General features: G+C 36.8%; 1 non-coding gene across 1 annotated transcript; it reads right to left on the bottom strand.

The window, feature by feature from the left end:
- Positions 1-11,403: 11,403 nt before the first annotated feature.
- Positions 11,404-11,510, bottom strand: LOC147937997 (small nucleolar RNA R71). The gene has a single exon (XR_015567514.1). It is a non-coding gene; the product is annotated as a small nucleolar RNA R71 (small nucleolar RNA).
- Positions 11,511-11,793: the final 283 nt, after the last annotated feature.

The following is an 11,793-nucleotide window of genomic DNA, read 5'->3' as shown; positions in this document are numbered from 1 at the left end:
CTGGATCGGGACAAAGCAGCTTCGCCCGATCGCCACTCGTTGCGGAAGCGATAGCGATGCTCCAAGCACTCCAGGATGCAACATCTCTGGGCTTTCTCAAACTCTCAGTCGCTTCAGACTGCAAGCAATTAATTGAAGCCATAAATTTGGAGACTCTGCCTAAGGAACTCCATGGGATCATCTTTGATATCCTTAACTATCTTCTACTTTCTAGTCTATTAGGTTTTCTTTTATTTCCATGAATTGTAATCGAGAAGCAGATGCTCTGGCAAAGCGTGTGTTATCAAACTTTGTACCAAGTCCGATTTAACCCGGTTTCTAATGAATTTCATGTTTGAACAAAAAAAATACCAAATGTATTTCAAAAATGTTAATATAGATACTTAAAGCTGATATTATTTTTGTTTCTTAAATAAAACAAAAAAATGTTTCTTAGTTTTAAAAGGAAAAGAGCAAATAATTCATAATAATTTATGAATTTTGGTCGATTTACCATATGTCACTTATTTATTTTTGTATAATTTTCTAGGATTAAGATTGAAAATTAAAATTTATACAGTATAAGCAAAACTAAAAAGGTTAAACACAATATTTACATTTTATCTCTTCTTTGTCTCTTTCCCTTTTTTTTTTCACTTACCTACAAAGAAAACATCAAACCAATTTAGAGTACAATCATGCAAGGGACTTGTGTTGGTAAAAAATAAAAAGTCAACATACCATAAAAGAAACTTATGTGTTCAAAAGTCAACGTACCTTAAAAAAATTGTTTGTTTAATATTAACCTTTGTCTCACGTACCTTTCTTCAGCTAATGTAAAATAGGAAAAAAAAAAAAAAAAGAGTTAATAATGAGTTTAGTGTAAAAAGTAGCAATGATCTAAATTGCAGACAAAATAATATAGAGTAAAACGATTTGTCCATTGAAGGTACAAGGTTTGTTTGAAAGGTAAAGTTTTGTGACAACCCATCCCGCGGACCCCACTATCCCACTGTTAGCCGCTCCAACGGACTCCAAGTTGGCTCTGCAGGGCATCGATCCTAAACTCTCATTGTGGAAAGAAACTATTCATCCAAATCCACCAGTAGGTTATTGGTGCGTCAGGTGTTCCTTGAACCCTGGTCCCCACCCTTTAACAACCTTCCCATAGGACAAGCTGTCATCAATTGATATGTGAAACGACCCAACCCGTTTTTTTAATAATAAATAATAAATATATAAATAATAATAACAATAATAATAAACTACAACTAGTGGTCTCATACCCACTAGCCACCTAACCACAATCAGAAACAACAACGGAAATAACAATACCAATAAATATCCAATAATCCAATAACCAATAAAATAATAACCGGTATTAATTCCAATCATAAACTAATGATCCAAACAACATAAACCAGAGAACCAGCAATCCTAAACAACATTCTAGGACTCAACTCTAGCAACCTAACAGAAGCCAAACAACCAAGCGAACCACTAGAACATCCTCCTCTTCATTGCCTTGATTCCACGGATCACAATTTGCCTTTACCTGCACCACAAACACAAGTTGCAATGCATGAGTATTTTATAAACACTCAGTAAGGCAATCCTCCCATCTACTGGGCTATACAGACAAGCAATAGAGACATCTCTAACCATCAACCAACAATCAACAATCAACAATAACAAACCAGGACACTGCATCGACCGACACCAAGCATGCATCGACCGATGCAAGATATGCATCGACCGATGCAAGGTTAACTTGCATCGACTGATGCTCCCATTGCATCGACCGACGCATACTCGACATAGCACGAAAACCCTAGGTTTTACACGCCGTCCTCGCACTTGTATCGACCGACGCACAAAGTGCATCTACCGATGCAATGCCGAGCATCGTGTTTCCCCGAAGCTTCTCACCGGATCTTCTTTCCTACAACCACAAAACTTGATTCCAAGCCACAAGAAAGCTTCCTAATGTCCCAAATATCGATCTAACGAGCCTAACAACACATAACAAGCAAATCAGAGAGACCTCTAGCTTAGATAAGCCATGGTCATGCACTTACCTTTGCCAAGAAGATTCTGAACCTTAAATAAGCAAAACAACGCTCCTAGGAAGCTCCTACAACGATCCCTGTTACAGATCTCTACAGGAACAGCTTCCAATCTCCCAAAATCCTCTAGAAAGCTCAAGAACACTCACAAAACTCTCTCTCTCTTTCTTTTTCTCAAAAACGGCCAAAACACGTCGAATGAGACAAAAATCAAGTTAAAGGTTTTCCAAACCCAAAACACAGCGTTTAACTTAACTCGTCCGCAGAAAAACCAACCTTGCATCGATCGATGCACATAGTGCATCGACCGATGCAATTCCTAAACCGGGATTTCAGTTCGCAGATGTTACAAGTTTCTTATGAGTTGGTATAATTTTGGTCTTAAGGTTATTTATAGAGTGACTTATTAAGGATAGAATTAGGTTTGATAGCAAATCTTGTAAAAATTGGTGCGCAAGCTTAATATCTTGGAAAATACAATTATGATTTAGAATCGAGATAAGGAATATACTCCTACATTGCCGTCTATATCCTACTATATTAATTGAGAAGTACAAAAAATAAACTAACCTTAAAAAGTGTAAAAATTTACATTTAAATGCCATTAGAAATTGTTAAATAAAGACTAAATTCGTTGAGGGTATTAAAGATAATTAATAATTAATCATCTAATTATCTTATTTTAAATCAGATAAAATCGCGGGTTACGTGGATACTCAATCAATTTAAATTAAATGCATTGCTGAAATAATAAATAAGACAGTTTCACTAACAGCTTAGATTTTGTATAATGGTATCAAATCTATTTACTAAATCTTTATCCTTCTAACAAAAAAAAACTCATAAGATACATCGATTATTTCCTTAACTGAAAATAAGATTATACTCATAATATTCTCATCACTAAAAATACGAATATACTCATAAAACAAAACAAATACCGTATCTTTTAAAAAACTACTCTACACATTATCACTAGAATACGATCCTAACCACAAAGGTTTAAACAAATTTATTTATTGTTACAGCCCCAATGTTTTATTGACAAAGGTTTTCAATAAACATTAAACATTTTTAAATTAAAAAAATTATTATATAAGCAAACAGAATTTATAATCACAAGAATAATTATAAATAACATAATAACAAAATTAGTGATTACAAATTTACATATAAAAAAGTTCTGCCCACAGTTTACCGCGGCTTAGTACCTAGTGTATTACTAACTAGATTAGGACCCGCGGTACACCACGGACAAAATTATTTATAACTAAAATATTTAAATTATAAGTTGTATTTGTTGGTTAAATATGTTATAATTATATAATAATTGTTAAATAAAATTTATTTTTTACATAATATTGATTTATTTAATTTAATTAGATATGTCTATTCTCTGATACCGATAGTGTTAACAAAATAATGAAATGATGTTTTATCCCCATAACACCGAATTAAAGATATTTTTTAATTTATATAAATATCTTTAAAATCCGTCCTGCTATATAACCCCGTCCCGAGATATTTTAACTCATGCTATATCATCTTAATTTTTAATATTTATTGTGTATCTACGGTATAATAATTATCATATTTAACTTTTTAAAAGTTTTAAATATTTTTCATATTTAACCTTTTAAAAATCTTTAAAATAAAGAACCGGAATAAACCAAATAAAAGTTTTAAAGTTTGAATGCCTGATAAATCAAGATTTCTACTCATTTGTATTCAGAATCATTTTGGTCTCTTTTATAGTATGACTCTGAACCATTGCCAAATTTTTTAAACGATTTGGGATATTGTACCCTTATTTTTTTATTCATCTATTGAGTAATATATGTCTGTTTTTAAAATTTTGTATTACATCATATGCAGGAAAAAATCACAATTTTTGTTAACTAAATGTATTATAGAATAATTCAAGATAATTCAAATAAAAAAATGAAAGGAATCATATATTTATGTTTGAATGAGGTAGAAAAATTTTCTTATTTTTTTAAATATTACCTATAATTAATTTTGAAGTTTTGGTAACTAATATTAAAGTCAATGCATTAAATGTATAAACTTTCTAAAATTTATTTTTGAGCAAAAACTGCTGCAAAAATATTAGTATAGATTCCTTAATCATTAGCAATAGTTGAGATTCGGTATATAGTTATTATTATAATCAAAGAAACGTTTACCAAATAAGGTTTGCGAAATTAACTAAGAGTAATGTTAACTATACAAATTGTTTCATGCTTAACTGTATACTGTATAATCAATATCAAATTACCAAAATCTCGATATGATCATTTTTTTTTGGAAAACATCTCGACATGATCATAAATGCGATTTTATAGACATATTATTTTAGGAATCTATTTTGACTAGCCATATTTAAATTATGGTGATTTTGTGTAATTTTTTGGAGATCAATTTTATAAATAAATAGAAATAAAAGGGTAGAACCCAAAATGTATTTCAAAAATGTATATATAGATTTAAGATAAAGTGAAAGAGAATGAGAGAATGAAAAAAATGAGTATTTATAGGATGGAAAGTGTAAAAACCCGTCCCGTGGATCCTACTATCCCCCCCGCTAGCCGCCCCCATGGACCCCATGCTAGACCTTCAGGGCATCGATCCTAACCCCTCACCGTGGAAAAGAACTATTCATCCAAATCAACCAGTAGGTTATTGGTGCGCCATGCGTTTCTCGGACCCTGGTCCCCACCCTTTAACAACCTTCCCACAGGACAAGGAGTCACCAATTGATCTGCACGATTTGGGAGCCAGAGGCGAGGATGAAGGCAAGGTTTAAGAAGTGGTATGAGAAGCAAGCCACGACTTGAGCTTGTCTAGCCTGGTCCCATCTATAATCTGTGGTTGGAGTGGGAATGGAGTATTGCAGCCCATCTCACTTGTTTACTTGGTCGCTTAGGGGTGGTTGGTTGTGCGACTAAGTAACAAGATGAGGTGGTGTTCGGGGTACGAAATTTCCGTGAGGTGGTGTTTGAGGGAAAGTTTCCTGAAATAGAAGTTTCTAAAAGTGAAAAGTTTCTAAAAGTGGAAAGTTATAAAAATGGAAAGTTTTATGTGAGTTAGAATTTGTCCATTTTTAGTGGTTGTGAGCCTTGGAGGGGCTTGTGTGGCCTTATTGGCGGACTTTTGAGTCATTGTGCCGTGTGTGGAGGACTTTTGAGTCATTGTACCGTGTGTGGCGGTCTTTTGAAACATTGTGTGGCCTTTGTGGCGGGTTGTTTAGCCAATTGTGTGGCCATTGTGGCGGGCTGTTTAGCCAATTGTGTGGCCTTTGTGGCGGGCTGTTTAGCTAATGTGTCTGTTTAGGTGATCCTTTGGGATGAGTGGTCTTCGTGACGGTCCTTCGGGGGACAACTGGTCTTCGTACGGTCCTTCGGGACAAGTGATCTTTGTGACAGTCCTTCGGGATCAGTGGTCTTCGTGACGGTCTTTTGGGAAAACCCTGAACTTGAGTTTTTGTCTCATTAGTCGTGTTTAGCCGCTTTTGAGAGAAACAAAAGAGAGAAAATGTGTTCTTAAGTGTTCTTGAGCGTTCTTGAGGAGTTGGGAGATTGGAAGCTGTTTCCTGTAGAGATCTGTAGCTGGGATCGTTGTAGGAGCTTCCTAGAAGTGTTTTCTTGCTTGTTTGAGGTTCAGAATCCTCTTGGCAAAGGTAAGTGTATGTACATGGCTTATCTAAGCTGGAGATCTCTCTGATTTGCTTGTTATGTGTTGCTAGGCTTGTTAGAATGTTATTTGGGACGTTAGGAAGTTTTCTTGTGGCTTGGGATCGATTTTTTGTGGTTGTAGGAACGAAGATCCGGCAAGAAACTTCGAGGAAAACGATGCTCGGCATGTGCATCGGTCGATGCACTTTGTGCGTCGGTCGATGCAAGTGCGAGGATAGCGTGTAAAACCTAGGGTTTTCGTGCTATGTCGAGCATGTGTCGGTCGATGCAATGGGAGTATCGATCGATGCAATGGGAGTATCGATTGATGCAGGTGAACCTTGCATTGGTCGATGCATATCATGCGTCGGTCGACGCAACCCCAACTGGTGTTGGTCGATGCATGCTTGGTGTCGGTCGATGCAGAGTCCTCGTTTGTTATTGTTGATTATTGATTGTTGGTCGATGCTTAGAGATGTCTATATTGCTTGTGTGTATAGCCCAGTAGATGGGAGGATTGCCTTACTGAGTGTTTATAAAAATACTCATGCATTGCAATTTGTGTTTGTGGTGCAGGTAAAGACAAAGTGTGAGTGTGATCGTGGAATCATGGCAATGAAGAGAAGGATGTTCTAGGGACTCGATTGGTTGTTGTCTGGTATTGCTAGGTTGCTAGAGTTGGGTCATTAGAAATATTGCTAGGTTGCTGGTTCTATGATTCCTGTTGGCTGAATTTTGGTCATTGTTTATGTTATAATTATTGGTTTATTATTGGATATTTATTGGATATTGGTATTGGTTATTTCTGCTATTGAATGTGATTGTGGTTAGGTGGCTAGTGGGTATAGAACCACTAGTTGTAGTTTATTTATTATTATTATTATTTATTATTTTATGTTATATATAAAAGAAAAAATGGGTCAGGTCGTTTCAGTTTGGTATCAGAGCAACAACTTGTTACAATTGGTGACAGCTTGTCCTGTGGGAAGATTATTAAAGGGTGGGGACCAGGGTTTGAGGAACGCCTGGCGCACCAATAGTTTCTTTCCACGGTGAGGGGTTAGGATCGATGCCCTGCAGTGCCAGCTCGGGATCCATGGGGGCAAGCTAGCAGTGGAATAGTGGGGTGCACGGGACGGGTTGTTATAAGTATGCAGAGCGGAATGGTGGAGGCACTTTCAGCTCTATGTACGATTCTCGGGAAACTGTTCTAAGAGCTTCATGAGGAACAAATGGTTTTCTTTTTGTTCTCACTCGCTCGCTCACCATTCCAGAGAAGGTCTATAGACATACATGAAGCTTAGGTGAAACCTTTTTTTTTTTTGTAAGTGCATTATGTTTCTAAGTGAGTGGCTCATGTTCAGATGTTCTCTTCTTGTACATATTTTAACAACACATTATTCTAAATTGTTCCATAACTGATACACAAATCCTTCTTATCTTCACCTAATATCTATTTTTCTAATTAAGTCATGACTTACAGTTTAGATTTTAAATAACAAAATTAGTCAACCTTCTTCTTCTTTATGTTTGACATATTTTTATTTGCTTATTCAACTTATAAATTATTACTTATTACTTATATCATTCCGAAGAACTATATTAAATTAAGACATAATCAATGAACATTCAAGTTAGATTGAATGGCTAAAACTTATAAGATTTTATTATTATTATTTTTTTTGTATGATCGATGGTTCAGTACCCTTCGGACCCTATATCCACCGAGAGAAAGTCCACACCATGTAATATATCCACCCAGATGATAGTCTTTTCTTCTGCAAAGCGGATAAGGCACAAGCACTTTGTATAGTGACAAAAAGGCAACATGCGAAATTGATGTTGACATATAATTTTTTGATTATTACTAGGTTTGGATCCGCACATAGGTGCGGGGTTATGTTTGCGAAAATTTTTACGTAAACTTCTACTCTGCATGGGTAATATTTATAAGAAAAAAATAAGATATAATTCAGTTAAGTGATATTAAGTGTATATTATTCTAAACGAATCCAAACATTTCCAACAGTTTGTTTATTTAGGGGTATTAAATCAACTTTGGATTCGATTTCAGTTTCATTTATTTCACATATTTAACCTAGATGTATATATTTTGGAACATGATGCTCGTCTTGTCCTTTATGCGTGATAACTCTCTAATTTATATGTTTTTAACATTCTTTTTCGTCCATATTTTGCATTGTTCATACCCTTAGCTTAGCATTTTTACGTCATTAATTGTAGGAATTAACTTTTAGGCCATTTAGGGTGTTGCATTTTTGCATTTGCATGTTTTGGATGAAAACATGTACTTGAGAGCCTACAATAGGGAAAAACAAGGACAAACCCGAGCATGTACCCGAAGGAGCCATCGAGCTAGAAGAACAAGTCCGAACCCCAACACGATCCAGGAGGATCCAAGAGCCGGAAGAACAACCCGAGGAAAAACCCGACTTCATCCTCGTGTACCCCATCGAGTAGATCATCGGGCAGGTCTAGGAAGCTAGGTCAAAGGAGTTTCCATATATAAACCCCTCCTCTCTTTCCTCGCAAACGAGCACGCCGCAGACTCTCAAACTAGAGAGCAAGATCTTCTGTGAGGGAACTGAGCGAGTCAAACACTTTTCCCTTCTGTTTTAGATTTTATTTCATAACTTTTTATCATTTTCTTTAGATTTCTATCTTGTATTCTTTCTACTCTACTCTTGAAACAACCTGACCCGTTTTTTATAATAAATACAATACATAATTAAGCATCCCATACTACTTAATTAAACAACCCAAACCACAACTCATCATTAAACCAGCAATAACCTTTAAGCACAGCGGAAACATACCAATAATACAAAACCAATACACATCAATACAATAATACTCCTAACCATCCTGTCCAACAACCTATTATAAATCTATCCAAGGTTCCAACATAAACAATATAACCAACAACACACAAACAAGACTCTAGATCATCCTCCTCCTCATCGCCATGATTCCACGCTACACATTACCTGCACCACAAACAAAATGAGATGCGTGAGTATTACCAGAAATACCCAGTGAGAAAATCCTCCAATATACGAGCTACACACACAAGCAAATCAAGAGTACAACCACAAATAAAACATAACAAACCAGCCATTTAACAGAATATCCAATAACACATTGATCACACCTACACAACTTCACACAAAACAAGTTATACAACCCATTCGCTTAGATAAGCTCATGGTAACGCACTCACCTTATCAAACTGATTATAACAACGAATACAACCAGTTGAGACTCTACTAACGTCTGAAAAGCCCAGCAACGCCCTACAACAAGTCACACAACCAAAAATGACTTATAGCAAAACTGGACATAAACATCAGAAAAGAACAGTCTCAAAGACGAAACCCTAAAATAAAAACTAACCGTTAGCTATCAAATCCCTCCGGTGAAAAGCTATCCCTAGACAGCACAACGCTTCCCACAAAATTTCAGAAAGATCGGATCTCAGATGAAACCGCAATCGATCCCGAAACACCCGCTGGTCTCAATCCGCGACTGAGAAGAAACGCCCCACGAAACTGCCGATATCTCCTAGAATATTAACTCAAATTCACTTCTGTAAAAAGGAGAGTGTACCAAAATCTCTTAGATACAACCCTTCAAAAAAAGCAATACCATTCGAAACGATTTGAGCAGTCGGATCCTCTTTCTCCCAAACCCTGACGATTTTGTTCCTTTTGCTTTGAACACCAAAAATCAAGTTTACTCTCCCTTCTCTTCTTCTCACACGTGAATGAGAACATCTTCTCTTTGTTTTCTTTCAGTCATTCACGAAAATAACAGGAAGGATGCGTCCTCTTATTAACAAAAAAGGTTTTTGGTTTAATTATAATAAACCATGATTTAATTAGATTAAACGAAGATTTATTTAAACCAGAATTAATTAATCTATCATTCAATTTAATTAATAAACGACCAGCTTAGTAAACCAACCACAAATTAAACCGACTTCACTCCATTTCTCGATATAAACTTCCATATTTCATATTTTTCGGGATACGGGCGTTACAACTCTATCGTTTAATACAATGCAATTTTCATTCGTATATGTTGTTATGTTTCTTGTTATGATGTCCGAGTAATGTTTCTAGGGATGGGATAGATGATTTTGTGTTCTTGATCGGTTAGGATGTCTTAGTTGATTGTATTTGTTTAATAGATATCCTTCTTGATTGGTGTTCTTAATGCTGTTAACAAACTGAGAGGGTGAGATTAGATCTAAGGTGTTTTACCACCAAGAGGTGTAGATGAGATTCTTGAATCAACCAATGCTAGAGGTTTACTCACTTAGCCTAAGAGATTAGATGAGTAAGGGGTTTACTGACAATAATGAATCAGACCTTAATGCCCGCTTGGTCATGTTTCTCCAACGAGAGTTGGGTAGGGGAGTGATTCAAGGTTGATTGTTTCTATCACGAGAGTGTTTTAACAAGATTTTAGAGATTCATTGTCTAGGAAATATTTGCTTGAGGCATGTAAGACATCTGTACTGGTTAGGAACACTTAGGATTCGATTATCCCATCCTTAGAAGCTTTCGTATCTTAATTGCTTGCATTTTCATACCTTACTCGATCCCTTACCCGATCAGGTACACGATAACATGTATCGAGTAACCCCTCGAGTTGTTCATACCATCTTTGCTTACTCGATCACCCCACCTGATCATGTACTCGAATGCTTGCATCGAGTGCTTAGGTCGTGTGGTTTCTTTGTTTATATTCTTTTATGTTATTTATTTTAGGACTGTTAGATCAAAACCCTTAATTGCTTGGCTTGAATTGCATTGTTCTGATTGCATCCTTCCTGCTAGCATAAACAACCATTTGGATTGATAACCCTTTGTACTACAACTGCATAGGGAATTGATACCCTGGTGAAAACTTGTTTATCAATTTGGCGCCGTTGCCATTTGGTTGTGTTTATTTTGCTACGTTTAGGATTTCAGCACTTGCTAGATCAAGTTCTTTTATTTATATTGGTTCAGAATATGACTTGTTTGCTTTCGTTCTTGTTTGTTTTGAATCTCAGGTACAACCCGAGCACCCACCCGACCCGTCACGCGATCACCTGGATCAGGTTGACCCTCGTGTACACACTCGGTCACCTACCTGTGCATGCAAACGCGATCCAGAGTAGCCAGAACATGAGTCCTTTCATCGACAACATCGACAGACCAAGGCTACTCAGACAACAACAAGTTCAACCGGAACCAACAATCATTGAGGAGACAATGAACAATCAAAACGGTCCACCAGCTCCTCAAGCAAGGACCAACATAGGAGCAGGAGATGCTCCATTTACTCATACTCAAACGAATGGCATTATGCCACCTGGTGTCCAGAACAACAACTTTGAGATCAAGAGTAGTCTCATCCAGATGATACAGAGTAACAAGTTTCATGGATTGCCAATGGAGGACCCATTGGATCATCTGGATGAATTTTATTGGCTATGTAATCTCACCAAGATAAATGGAGTTAGTGAGGTTGGATTCAAACTCCGGCTTTTCCCATTCTCTTTGGGAGACAAAGCACACATCTGGGAGAAATCACTCCCCAAGGAGTCCATCGCCACTTCAGAAGCGTGCACGAAGGCATTCCTAGCCAAATTCTTCTCCAACTCCAAAACCGCAAGGCGGAGGAATGACATTTCCGGCTTTATTCAGAAGAAAAATGAGACGTTTAGTGTAGCTTGGGAACGTTTCAAGGGATACACTACCCGATGTCCTCATCATGGCTTCAGCAATGCTTCATTGTTGAGTACACTTTACAGAGGAGTGGTCCCCAAGATATGGATGTTCCTGGAAACTGCAAGCAATGGTAACTTCCTCAACAAGGATGTCGATAAAGGTTGGGACCTAGTGGAGAACTTGGCTCAGACTGATGGGAACTACAATGAGGAGTATGATCGCACTGTGCGATCTACAAGAGAGGAAGATGCCAAGTACAAGAGGGACATGAAAGCCGTCAATGACAAGCTCGATAAACTACTCAACCAGCAGCAGCATGTTCATGCAATATCA

This window comes from Camelina sativa, chromosome 9, assembly GCF_030686135.1.
Source record: "Camelina sativa cultivar CO46 ecotype springtype chromosome 9, ASM3068613v1".
Classification (NCBI taxonomy): domain Eukaryota; kingdom Viridiplantae; phylum Streptophyta; class Magnoliopsida; order Brassicales; family Brassicaceae; genus Camelina; species Camelina sativa.
Note: the sequence above shows the minus strand (reverse complement) of the source record. Positions and strands in the feature narration are given on the sequence as shown.